This window comes from Bufo gargarizans, chromosome 1 (genome assembly GCF_014858855.1).
Source record: "Bufo gargarizans isolate SCDJY-AF-19 chromosome 1, ASM1485885v1, whole genome shotgun sequence".
NCBI classification, from domain to species: Eukaryota; Metazoa; Chordata; class Amphibia; order Anura; family Bufonidae; genus Bufo; species Bufo gargarizans.
The window spans coordinates 130,584,398-130,596,897 of record NC_058080.1 but is presented as its reverse complement, the minus strand read 5'-3'; the positions used below and the strand labels follow the sequence as shown (position 1 = coordinate 130,596,897).

The window sequence follows — 12,500 nt, the reverse complement described above, 5'->3', positions numbered from 1 at the left end:
CTCGAAACAGCGCTTATCGAATACGCTCAGGTGTGAACCCAGCGTAAGTGTTTCGGCCCCTTTGTTTTAGAGATCAGTGGGAATCTTAGCACTTGGACCTCTTCTGATCAAAACTTCTGATTAGAGATGAGCGAATCGAATCCCATGAAGTGGAATTTGTTCCGAATATCAGGATAAATTGGATTCGCCTAGAAGCCAAATTTCCCTATGTTTCGTGTCAGCGAATCGATTTAACCTGAAATAGTATAAAAAACAAAAAAATTCAAACTTACCTCCTCCATTTGCTCGCGCCGGGCCGTCAGCCTCCATCTTGCTTGAAGATCTCGAAATCCAGTGCGGCACGAGATTACATCATCACGCCTGCCGGAGTGATGTCATACGTCACCACGCCAGCGGGCATCATAACGTAATCTCGCACCGCACAGGATTTCCGCCGAGATCTTTAAGCAAGATGGAGGCTGAAGGCCCGTCGCAAGCAAATGGAGGCGGTAAGTTTGATTTAATTTTTTTTTATTGTTAATTTCACACTCAGATGGAGTTCATGTAAGAACGCGGCATCTGAGGGGTACAATGACGGGGGTGGCGCTATCACAGCTCTCTGTCATTGCACCTGCTACTTACAAAAAAATGCGCTTCATCATGAAGCAAATTTTTTTGTGAAATTCAGCGAATCAGCTGAATCAAACTTTGCTCTTCTCTACTTCTGATGTATCAGAATTATGTTAAATGATAGACACATGTCAATGGGGTTCTCCAAGACTGGGAGCCCATGTTTAGATGGCTGGGCAGGGCGCTAAAATAAAAATAAAATTTAAAAAAGACCTCTGGGTCCAGTGCAGAGGCCCTTTCTCCACCGCTTCCACTCACTCTACTGGACCAGAAGTGTGGTGTGACGTCTACATGCACTTCACCTCTGGCCAATCAATGGCTTCATTGGTGATGGATGCAGGCACGCCACGTAACCACTGCCAATGCTGAGGTGGCTGATTGGTCAGCAGCAGTGATGTACTTGGAAGGGAAAATACACATCAGAGTTATTTTTTGCTTCTTTTGATCTTTCAGAAGAACAGAAAAATAAAGAAACAAACAGATCCTGTGTATCAGTTATGCACATCTGGCATCCGTTTGAGCCATTTTCATCTGAGATCTGTTTCTTAGATGGAAAAAAAAGTCCTGCATGCAGAATCTGACGGAAGTGGCTCAAACAGATGCCAAATGTGCATAAGAGCTCATGCACACAAATGTATTTTTTGTCCGTGCCTGTACGGGCCCAAATGCGGAACTATTCATTTCAATAGGGCAAAAAAACTGAAGTAACTCTATGTGCATTCCGTAGCCATATGTCCGCAAGTCTGTTCTGTAAAAAACAACAGAACATGTCCCATTCTTGTCTGTAACACGGACGTCACATGGATGTCACCTTTTATTTTTATTTTTTTGCAGATCCGTGTTTTGTGGACTGCAAAATACATACGGTTGTGTGCATTAGCCCTAACTGATGCACAGGATAATTTTTTTCTTTATTTTTCTGTTCTTCTAACGAATCAGAAGAACAGAAAAATAATGGTGATGTGATTGATCTCTCCCTAAATAACACGTCACACTTCAGGTCCAGCAGAGGCATCGTATAAGGGAGGTCAACGCTCAACGCGAGTCTTATTATTTTTTTTTAAACCTTTGCAACCTGCCCAGTCACCTCAACATGGGTTCCCAGTCTCGGAGAACCCCTTTAAATGGCCTATTATTCAAAAGTCTGACAATATTTCATTTAAATGCAAAACTGAATGAAGTCATATGAATAAATATGACAACTGTGACAACTGCCGCACTGCGGAAGGTGCTGACGTCGCTGTGGAGTATAGTGATACTATCAATTATTAGGGGTACAGATAGGGCAATCTGTCACAAAGACCGGGATCGTCGAACAGTGTGTTGTCTTCCTGGCGCTAGAGTTTGACACATCACGGATTGGGTTGACAGATTACTGGGAGGGGCTGGAGAAGATCCAGCGGTCATGGTCCATATTTGAACCAATGACAAAGTTAGAGGAAGGTGGAGAGTCCTTAATAAAGATTTTAGGGATTTAGGTCAAAAGCTTAGGCCAAGGACCTCAAAGGCAGTATTTTCCGAATTACTGCCTGTACCACAAGCCACACAAGAAAGTCAGCGGGAGATTAGGGAGGTTAACAAGTGGCTCAAGAACTGGTGTAGGAAGGAGGGGTTTGGGTTCCCTGAGAACTGGGCCGATTTCTCTGTCAGCTACAGGCTCTATGGTAGGGATGGGCTGCACCGCAATGGGGAGAAGATGGCTAGAAGGTTGGAGGAGTGTTTAAACTAGGGACTGGGGGGAAGGTAATTACATTATAGGAGGGGAAGATAGCGCAGATAAAGACCAGGGGAAAGGTAATGGAAATGAGGGAAGAATGGAAGGAGGGACAAGAACAGTTCAGAAGGAAAGGTGTAGGGTAAAAAAATATACATAAACCTCTCAATTGTATGTATACTAATGCCAGACGCCTGACTAATGAAACTGGGGAGCTGGAATTAGTGATGTGTGAGGAGAACTAGGACATAGTGGGAATAACTGAAACATGGCTGGATGATAGCTATGACTGGGCAGTTAACGTAGATATAAGTGAGGGACATAAACATGTGGAGTCACTGTGGGTAGAAATACATGGAGGCAAAAACTAATAAATTACTAATAGGAGTTTATTATAAGCCATCTAATATACCAGAGTCCCCAAAATCTACTACTAAACGAGATAGATGGGCGGCAAATCATAATGAGGTTGTTATTATGGGGGACTTCAACTACCCAGATATAGACTGGGAAACTGAAACCTGTACATCTCATAAAGGAAACCTGTACATCTCATAAAGGAAACCTGTACATCTCAATAACCAAAGACAATTACCTTTCCCAACTGGTTCAGGACCAGACTAGAGGGACGGCCATACTGGACTTAGTATTAACCAATAGACCTGACTAAATTTAGCCAACTAAGAGAGGCCAAAGGCCTAACTAACTGGGACAAAGTCCTCAAAAATAAAAATACAGCCACAAAATTGGATATTTTTAAAAGCATCCTAAAATCTAATTGTGAGAGGTACATACCTTATGGGAATGAAAGGTTAAGGAACAAGAAGAAATCAATGTGGATAAAAAAGAACTGTAAAGAAAGCAATAAATGACAAAAAGAAAGCATTTAAATCACTAAAACAGGAGGGTAGCGAGGAAGCACTGAAAAACTACAAGGAAAAAAAATAGAATATGTAATAAAACAAATAAAAGCAGCCAAACTAGAGACCGAGAGATGAATTGCCAAAGAGAGTAAAACTAACCCTAAAATGTTCTTCAATTATATAAAAGGTAAAAAGTATAAGGGTACTTTCACACTACCGTTTTTCTTTTCCGGTATTGAGTTCCGTCCTAGCGGCTCTATACTGGAAAATAACTGATCAGTTTTATCCCCATGCATTCTGAATGGAGAGCAATCCATTCAGGATGCATCAGGATGTCTTCAGTTCAGTCTTTTTGACTGTTCAGGACTAAGGTAATACTGCAGCATGCTGCGGTTTTATCTCCGGCCAGAGAAACTGTACACTTGCCTGCATTTTTTTCAATAGAAATGTATTAGTGCCGGATCCTGCATTAAAAATACCGCAATGCTGGATCCGTCCTTTAAAAATGTGAACAAAAATAGAAACTGATCCGTTTGTCCATATGACAAACGGACAGATGGATCCGTTCTTGCAATGCATTTGTGAGACGGATCCGCATCTGGATCCGTCTACAAATGATGTCCATTTGCATGCAGATTGCCAGATCCGGCGACAAAACTGCTTGCCAGATCACTCTGCCACAAGTGTGAAAGTACCCTAAATCTAATGGTGTCAGCCCTTCAAAGAGTGATGAGGGGGGAGTTGCAGAAAGCGATGAGGAGAAAGCAAAGCTATTAAATATTATTTTTCTCCACAGTGTTCACTGAAGAAAAAAGACTGTCAGATGAAATGCAGAATTTAAAAGTAAATTCCCCATTAAAAGTGCCCTGTCTGACCCAGGAAGAAGTACAGTGGCGTCTTAAAAAGATTAAAATAGACAAATCGCCAGGACCAGGTGGCACCACCCCCTGTATCCTAAGAGAATTAAGTAATGTCATAGCCAGACCCTTATTTCTGATATTTAAGGACTCTATACTGACAGGGAGTGTTCGACAGGATTGCCGCATAGTAAATGGGGTGCCAATATTCAAAATGGGTCATAAAACCGAGCCCGGAAACTATAGGCCAGTAAGTTTAACATCTGTCGTGGGTAAACTGTTTGAAGATTTTCTAAGAGATACTATCTTGGAGCACCTCAAGGAAAATAATCAAATAACGCCATATCAGCATGGCTTCATGAGGGATCGGTCATGTCAAACTACAAACCGGATTCCCAAAAAGTTGGGACACTAAACAAATTGTGAATAAAAACTGAATGCAATGATGTGGAGATGGCAAATGTCAATATTTTATTTATAATAGAACATAGATGACAGATCAAACGTTTAATCCGAGTAAATGTATCATTTTAAAGGAAAAATATGTTGATTCAAATTTTCACGGTGTCAACAAATCCCCAAAAAGTTGGGACAAGTAGCAATAAGAGGCTGGAAAAAGTAAATTTGAGCATAACGAAGAGCTGGAAGACCAATTAACACTAATTAGGTCAATTGGCAACATGATTGGGTATAAAAAGAGCTTCTCAGAGTGGCAGTGTCTCTCAGAAGCCAAGATGGGTAGAGGATCACCAATTCCCACAATGTTGCGCAGAAAGATAGTGGAGCAATATCAGAAAGGTGTTACCCAGCGAAAAATTGCAAAGACTTTGCATCTATCATCATCAACTGTGCATAACATCATCCGAAGATTCAGAGAATCTGGAACAATCTCTGTGCGTAAGGGTCAAGGCCGTAAAACCATACTGGATGCCCGTGATCTCCGGGCCCTTAAACAACACTGCACCACAAACAGGAATGCTACTGTAAAGGAAATCACAGAATGGGCTCAGGAATACTTCCAGAAACCATTGTCAGTGAACACAATTCACCGTGCCATCCGCCGTTGCCAGCTGAAACTCTACAGTGCAAAGAAGAAGACATTTCTAAGCAAGATCCACAAGCTCAGGCGTTTTCACTGGGCCAGGGATCATTTAAAATGGAGTGTGGCAAAATGGAAGACTGTTCTGTGGTCAGACGAGTCACGATTCGAAGTTCTTTTTGGAAATCTGGGACGCCATGTCATCCGGACCAAAGAGGACAAGGACAACCCAAGTTGTTATCAACGCTCAGTTCAGAAGCCTGCATCTCTGATGGTATAGGGTTGCATGAGTGCGTGTGGCATGGGCAGCTTGCATGTCTGGAAAGGCACCATCAATGCAGAAAAATATATTCAGGTTCTAGAATAACATATGCTCCCATCCAGACGTCATCTCTTTCAGGGAAGACCCTGAATTTTTCAACAAGATAATGCCAGACCACATTCTGCATCAATCACAACATCATGGCTGCGTAGGAGAAGGATCCGGGTACTGAAATGGCCAGTCTGCAGTCCAGATCTTTCACCTATAGAGAACATTTGGCGCATCATAAAGAGGAAGGTGCAACAAAGAAGGCCCAAGACGATTGAACAGTTAGAGGCCTGTATTAGACAAGAATGGGAGAGCATTCCTATTTCTAAACTTGAGAAACTGGTCTCCTCGGTCCCCAGACGTCTGTTGAGTGTTGTAAGAAGGGGAGATGCCACACAGTGGTGAAAATGGCCTTGTCCCAACTTTTTGGGGATTTGTTGACACCATGAAATTCTGATTCAACATATTTTTCCCTTAAAATGGTACATTTTCTCAGTTTAAACTTTTGTGATTTATGTTCTATTCTGAATAAAATATTAGAAGTTGGCACCTCCACATCATTGCATTCAGTTTTTATTCACGATTTGTATAGTGTCCCAACTTTTTGGGAATCCGGTTTGTAATTTAATCAGTTTCAATGAGGAGGTAAGTTCTAGACTTGACAGCGGCGAATCAATGGCTGTCGTATATCTGGACTTCTCCAAATCAATTTACACTGTACCACATAAAAGGTTAGTATATAAAATGAGAATGCTCGGACTGGGAGAAAACGTCTGTATGTGGGTAAGTAACTGGCTCAGTGATAGAAAACAGAGGGTGGTCTTTTGAATGACAATTGGAAGTTTATTACTTTATGGTCACTATTTCCCAGGTGTCCCCCAACCTGCACGTCTGTTGTTCTAACAGGTCTATTGGTTAATACTAAGTCCAGTATGGCCGTCCCTCTAGTTGGGAAAGGTAATTTTCTTTGGGTATTGCCAAGAACCTGTTTCCTTTATGAGATTTAGTTTCCCAGTCTATATCTGGGTAGTTGAAGTCCCCCATATTAACGACCTTATTATGATTTGCCGCCTCGTCTATTTTGTTTAGAAGTAGAAACTCCTAGTCTGAATGTGCCTTTATTTCCATCCACAGGCAGCATTCTGGTGCACATTTGAAGCACATTTGAGGCCTGGGCTATATCAGTCAGTCTTGAGTGGGGCTCAGAGCTCTCTCCCTCCTCCCACTGTATGCATTGTCACATTCTGGAGGTTAGTGGGAGATTGCTGTGAGTCAGATCTTGCTCTCCTGTAATTTGCCCACTGGCTCCTGGTATTGCCCATACGGCCCAGGTAGGTTTAGCGTTAGGTCCCGAGCTACTTGAGAAACCTTGGCGCGGTGCCCGGGCTCAGACATGTCCTCCAAGTAGGATATGTTGGCTAATCTCTCAATTCTTTCTTCTTCCTATAACAGTTCTTGAGCCACTTGTTAATCTCCCACTGACTTTCTTGTGTGGCTCATGGTACAGGCAGTTTTTCGGAAAACACTACCTTTGAGGTCCTTGCCCTAATCTTGTGACCTAAATCCCTAAAATCATTTTTAAGGATGCTCAGACTTTCTCTAACTTTGTCATTGGTTCCGATATGGACCATGACCGCTGGATCTTCTCCAGCCCCTCCCAGTAATCTGTCAACCCGATCCGCGATGTGTCAAACTCGAGCGCCAGGAAGACAGCACACTGTTCGGCGATCACGGTCTTTGTGACAGATCGCCCTATCTGTACCCCTAATAATTGAATCTCCCACTACCAGCACCTGTCTGCCCTGCTCTCCTGGACCCCTGCTTACTGGAACCGACATCCCCCTCATCTGCCAACCATGCAAACTTGTTGGGGTGTGTCAGATTAGGGCTGGCCTCCCTGGCACTCTACCCTGCTTTCTAACTGTTACTCCTCGCTAGCACCCTCCCCCACAGAGTGCTTGTTCAGTGAGCAGCAAACTCTTTTCCAAATTATCGTTTTCCCAGTGTTGAAATTCGCTCGGTTAGATACACGATTTGTGATTCCAAATAGGCAATTTGCTAATATTTTGAACAAATATATGTACCAATACAGTGCAGTGATAAGAATCTAAGTTATTGTAGTCCCAGAATCTGACGTCACGTAATCTAAAGTGACACATTTAATACAAACACATGAACGCTCACAATCTCGCGTTATTTGCCTGCTTGTATAAATGCAGATCTCACACCAGACTGCTTTTTGTTCCTCTGGATTCAAAGGCTGAAAAAACTGCATTTAAGTCCTTCTTAAAACCTCCTCCAAAAACTCTGTGTGAACCTACCCTTTGCCACCACAATTTTGCGGAACAGATGCAGACCTATTCTTTTCAATGTGGCCGCAAAAGATGCAGTTTGTCCGCATCCGTACTTCCGTTCCTTGGCCACACAAAAAGATAGAAAACGTCCTATTCCTGTCTGCAATGGTGGACAAGAATAGGCATTTCTATCATAGGGCTGGCCGTTTTGTTCCGCAAAATACGGAACGCACATGGTCGGTGTCCATGTTTTGCGGACCCCCCAATTTGCGGACTGCAAAACAGATATGGTCGTCTGAATGAGCCCTAAGGCCAATATCACACACATACTGTATATATACACACTGGATACACACTACACACATATACTACACACACATACAGTACATACACACATACAGTATATATACTAAACTACACACATATAGTACATAAACTGTATGTGTGTAATGTATATCCAGTGTATATACTACACATACAGTATATATACACACTACACACATATAGTACATATACTGGATGCACACTACACATATACAGTATATATACACTACACATACAGTACATACACTGGATATACACTACACACATACAGTTTATATACTACACATACAGTACATACACTGGACACACACTACACACATATACAGTATATATACTACACACATACAGTATATATACACTACACACATACAGTACATACACTGGATACACACATACAGTATATATACACTACACATACAGTACATACACTGGATACACACTACACACATACACAGTATATATACACTACACACATACAGTACACACATACAGTACATACACACTACACATATACAATATATATACTACACACATATACACAAAATCTAGAGAGGACCCTGTCCGGGAAGGGTTTCTAATATATCAAACAATTCTGCCTATACGGCTACTAACCACTCTTCTCCCAGACACTAAAATTTAGCTTTTACTTCTTTATTAAAACAAGTGAAAAAGGTAACCACACGTGAGCTAACTGAAAGCTTAAAACTAGCTATACCCCACAAAGTGCTCTTCATGACTGGTATACAGCGTAGAAGCGCAGGCGGGGTGCACTGCCTTTCTCCGATCCCTGCTATATTAGCTGGGGTATTGCACTGTGCCTAATTACTAATAACCCCCCACGATTGAGGCGTAAGTGGTGGAGCAAAGCCTGTTCGCACTGACTGTTCGACACTACGCGCACAGAGTACAGTCTAGCACCGGTGAAATACAGCAATTAAAACCTAAATTCCGCCCCCCAACATGTTTCGCCAGCTAATCTGGCTTCATCAGGGGTAGTGGGCAGACTTGAATGGCGAACGCTGGTATAAGAAATGTATAGGCTACCTTCTCACTGACTGTGGAGATAGGAGGCAATCCAACCTAGGTATATAGGTGCCTACTTAGAGTGCCCTATAGGGATAAGGATTATAGCTGTGATGGGCTCCCTCGTCACACGCAATTGGGAGTTGCCTTATGACCCGCTGCGCAGTGGGCTTCGGCTCCTGGACTTACCTTCTGTACGCGCCGATAGCCCCCACTGCGTTTGTGTCGGAACTTAGTAGTCTGGAGCCGGCAAAAGATGATACTGCTTTCTTCGGTTCCTGTGGCGCACTGCGCCTGCGCTTGGTCTTCATCTCTGCAACAGGGTACTGTAGCCACTACGCCTGCGCTGTGCACACTATTCATACAGGCACTGTGCCCAATTTGCTAATGCATGAATCTAACTTGTCATCTGCTTCTTTATATGCTGCACTTGTTTTACCTGGGTTGTTAGTCAACTGGTTTGATAATACTGTAAGATCTGATATTGTATATTATATACCATGCATTTAGTAGTAACATAGGGTTGGGTTCTCCAACATCATTTATTATCTATAGCCGTCAGCTAGTCGATCTAGTATACTGACTTATGGCACTACATTTGTTTCTCATGTATATAGCAACCGTTATGATGATCTATAATATATATATTATTTGTTTCTCATATACATAGTTGCCATTATTCGAAGACCTTACCCCAACTCGACCACTGTAAACACCTATTGAGGCGCCTGCCTTATCGTTACTTGAAAAATTAGTCCAGCGTTTTAATATGCTCACTATATATTGTTTTAACAACTAAAAATTATAACGTACAGGTTTACATGGTATAAAAATGATGAATATGTAAAGCCTTCCCGGGTTAAGGATGTTAACCTTTTTGCCAGGAAATTAGCCTTACATAAAATACATAAGCAGCAGGAGAGAGACTGTCGAGTTCTAAAAGAAAAAGAAACAGCCGCCATAGAAATTCTGGAATCTCTGGACGGTAACAATCAAACTAAGGCGACTTTCACACTTGCGGCAGGACGGATCCGACAGGCTGTTCACCATGTCGGATCCGTCCTGCGGCTATTTCGCCGTGCCGCCGGACCGCCGCTCCGTCCCCATTGACTATAATGGGGACGGTGCACAGAGAAAGCCCGCCGGACTAAAATTACTGCATGTCAGGCTTTTTAGTCCGGCGGCTTTCTACGTGCACCGCCGCAGGACGGATCCGACATGGTGAACAGCCTGTCGGATCCGTCCTGCCGCAAGTGTGAAAGTCGCCTTAGTTTGATTGTTACCGTCCAGAGATTCCAGAATCTCTATGGCGGCTGTTTCTTTTTCTTTTAGAACTCGACAGTCTCTCTCCTGCTGCTTATGTATTTTATGTAAGGCTAATTTCCTATAGGGCGAAAAATATGGTATATACTACACATACAGTACATACTCTGGACACACACTGCACACATACAGTATATATACTACTACACACACATACAGTACATATACTGGACACACTGCACACATACAGTATATATACTACTACACACACATATAGTACATACACTACATACATTATATACACTACACATACAGTACATATACTGGACACAAACTGCACACATACAGTATATATACTACTACACACACATACAGTACATACACTACATACATTATATATACACTACACATACAGTACATATACTGGACACAAACTGCACACATACAGTATATATACTACTACACACACATACAGTACATACACTACATACATTATATACACTACACATACAGTACATATACTGGACACAAACTGCACACATACAGTATATATACACTACTACACACACATACAGTACATACACTACATACATTATATATACACTACACATACAGTACATATACTGGACACAAACTGCACACATACAGTATATATACTACTACACACACATACAGTACATACACTACATACATTATATACACTACACATACAGTACATATACTGGACACAAACTGCACACATACAGTATATATACACTACTACACACACATACAGTACATACACTACATACATTATATACACTACACATACAGTACATATACTGGACACAAACTACACACATATACACACGTTCATATACACACAAACACACAGACCACTAGGCGGATTTTTTTTATTAAATCTTTGTTTTTTTACGGGGGCTAAAATATTCGGGCCAGATGTTAGTTATAGGTCTACGATATAATAATGTGACATCTACATAAACAGCACTTTGGTTTCTGGGGTCTCTATCATATGGCAGCACCCTCTAGACATGGCATTTCTCGGGCACTTTCCTCCATATCCTAGACCAGTGATGGAGAACCTTTAGAGGCTGAGTGCCCAAACTGCAACCCAAAACTCATGTATGGCAAATGTAACCTGAACACTACCATCCCATAGAGTATAGCTTCCATCTACTTATCACTTCAGTGCGCTGCTGTGCTGTTCATAGTGCGGGTGCCCACAGAGAGGGTGCTGCCTCTGGCACCTGTGCCATAGCTTCGCCACCACTGGTCTAGGTGGTAAATGAATAGCCCCCATGATGCCAGGAGAAGCCTTGCTCTGACTGGTCTGACACACTCTACCACTCAGCACTGGATACATTGTATCTATATTCTATAAGAACATTCCCTAAAGACCCCCCCATGGTTACAGGGAGCCCCCAAGTAGCTTCCTACAAGTCCCATCACCTTAATCAGAAGCTCTAGAGCTCGCTGAGACTTGTAGTTCCACAGCACAACCATGCATTGCTACCCCAGTACCTGCGAGATCCAGCTGCTCCTGAGTGGGTACAGCTACCAAACAGCACCGCCGTCCGGACCACACCACAACATCACCGCCTCTACTATACCGGAGCTGGGACTGGGCGGGGTCTACACGGATAAACGCTGATGAATCGCCATGACAACCAGCTGTGCGTCCCAGGGTTTAGCACATGGTGGGCGGGGACTCCTCGCCCCGGGCGGTGCTGAGATTGCGGCAGGCGTGGCCTAATCCGTTCATCACTTGCTAGTCTAGATCACCGTGCCAGTGAATAGCGTGGTAGCTGCTGACATGGCAACTGTGATGGGCACACCCGTCTACACCTGAGCTGCCACCCACAGCCTGATGGAAAGTTATAAGATTACACTGACTTTAATCTGGATACAGAGAGAGGAGAAAGTTGGATACATAGATATCAGACAGGAGAAACATAGATGGTTAATAGACATTAGAGGAGGAGAGTTATCACAACTGGCTTAGTTACCCATAGCAACCAATCAGATTCCACCTTTCATATTTCAGAGCTCCATTGGAAAATGAAAGGTGGAATCTGATTGGTTGCTATGGGGCAACTAAGCCAGTTCTACTTTACACCAGTTCTGATAAGTCTCCCCCAGTATGTTAGAGAGACAGACCTGTCTGCTTTGTCTCATTAACCAGCCAGAGAGGATTGGCAGTA

At 42.7% G+C, this 12,500-nt stretch overlaps 1 protein-coding gene across 2 annotated transcripts in view; it reads right to left on the bottom strand.

Moving 5' to 3' along the window:
• NSUN7 (NOP2/Sun RNA methyltransferase family member 7) overlaps positions 1–11,918 on the bottom strand; it is a 77,809-nt gene extending 65,891 nt beyond the window's left edge. For both annotated transcript variants that reach the window (XM_044291688.1, XM_044291760.1), the window contains exon 1: positions 11,821–11,918. The gene's annotated coding sequence lies outside the window, so the exon portion shown is untranslated. The remainder of the gene's footprint in view (positions 1–11,820) is intronic.
• Between the last annotated feature and the right edge of the window lie 582 nt (positions 11,919–12,500).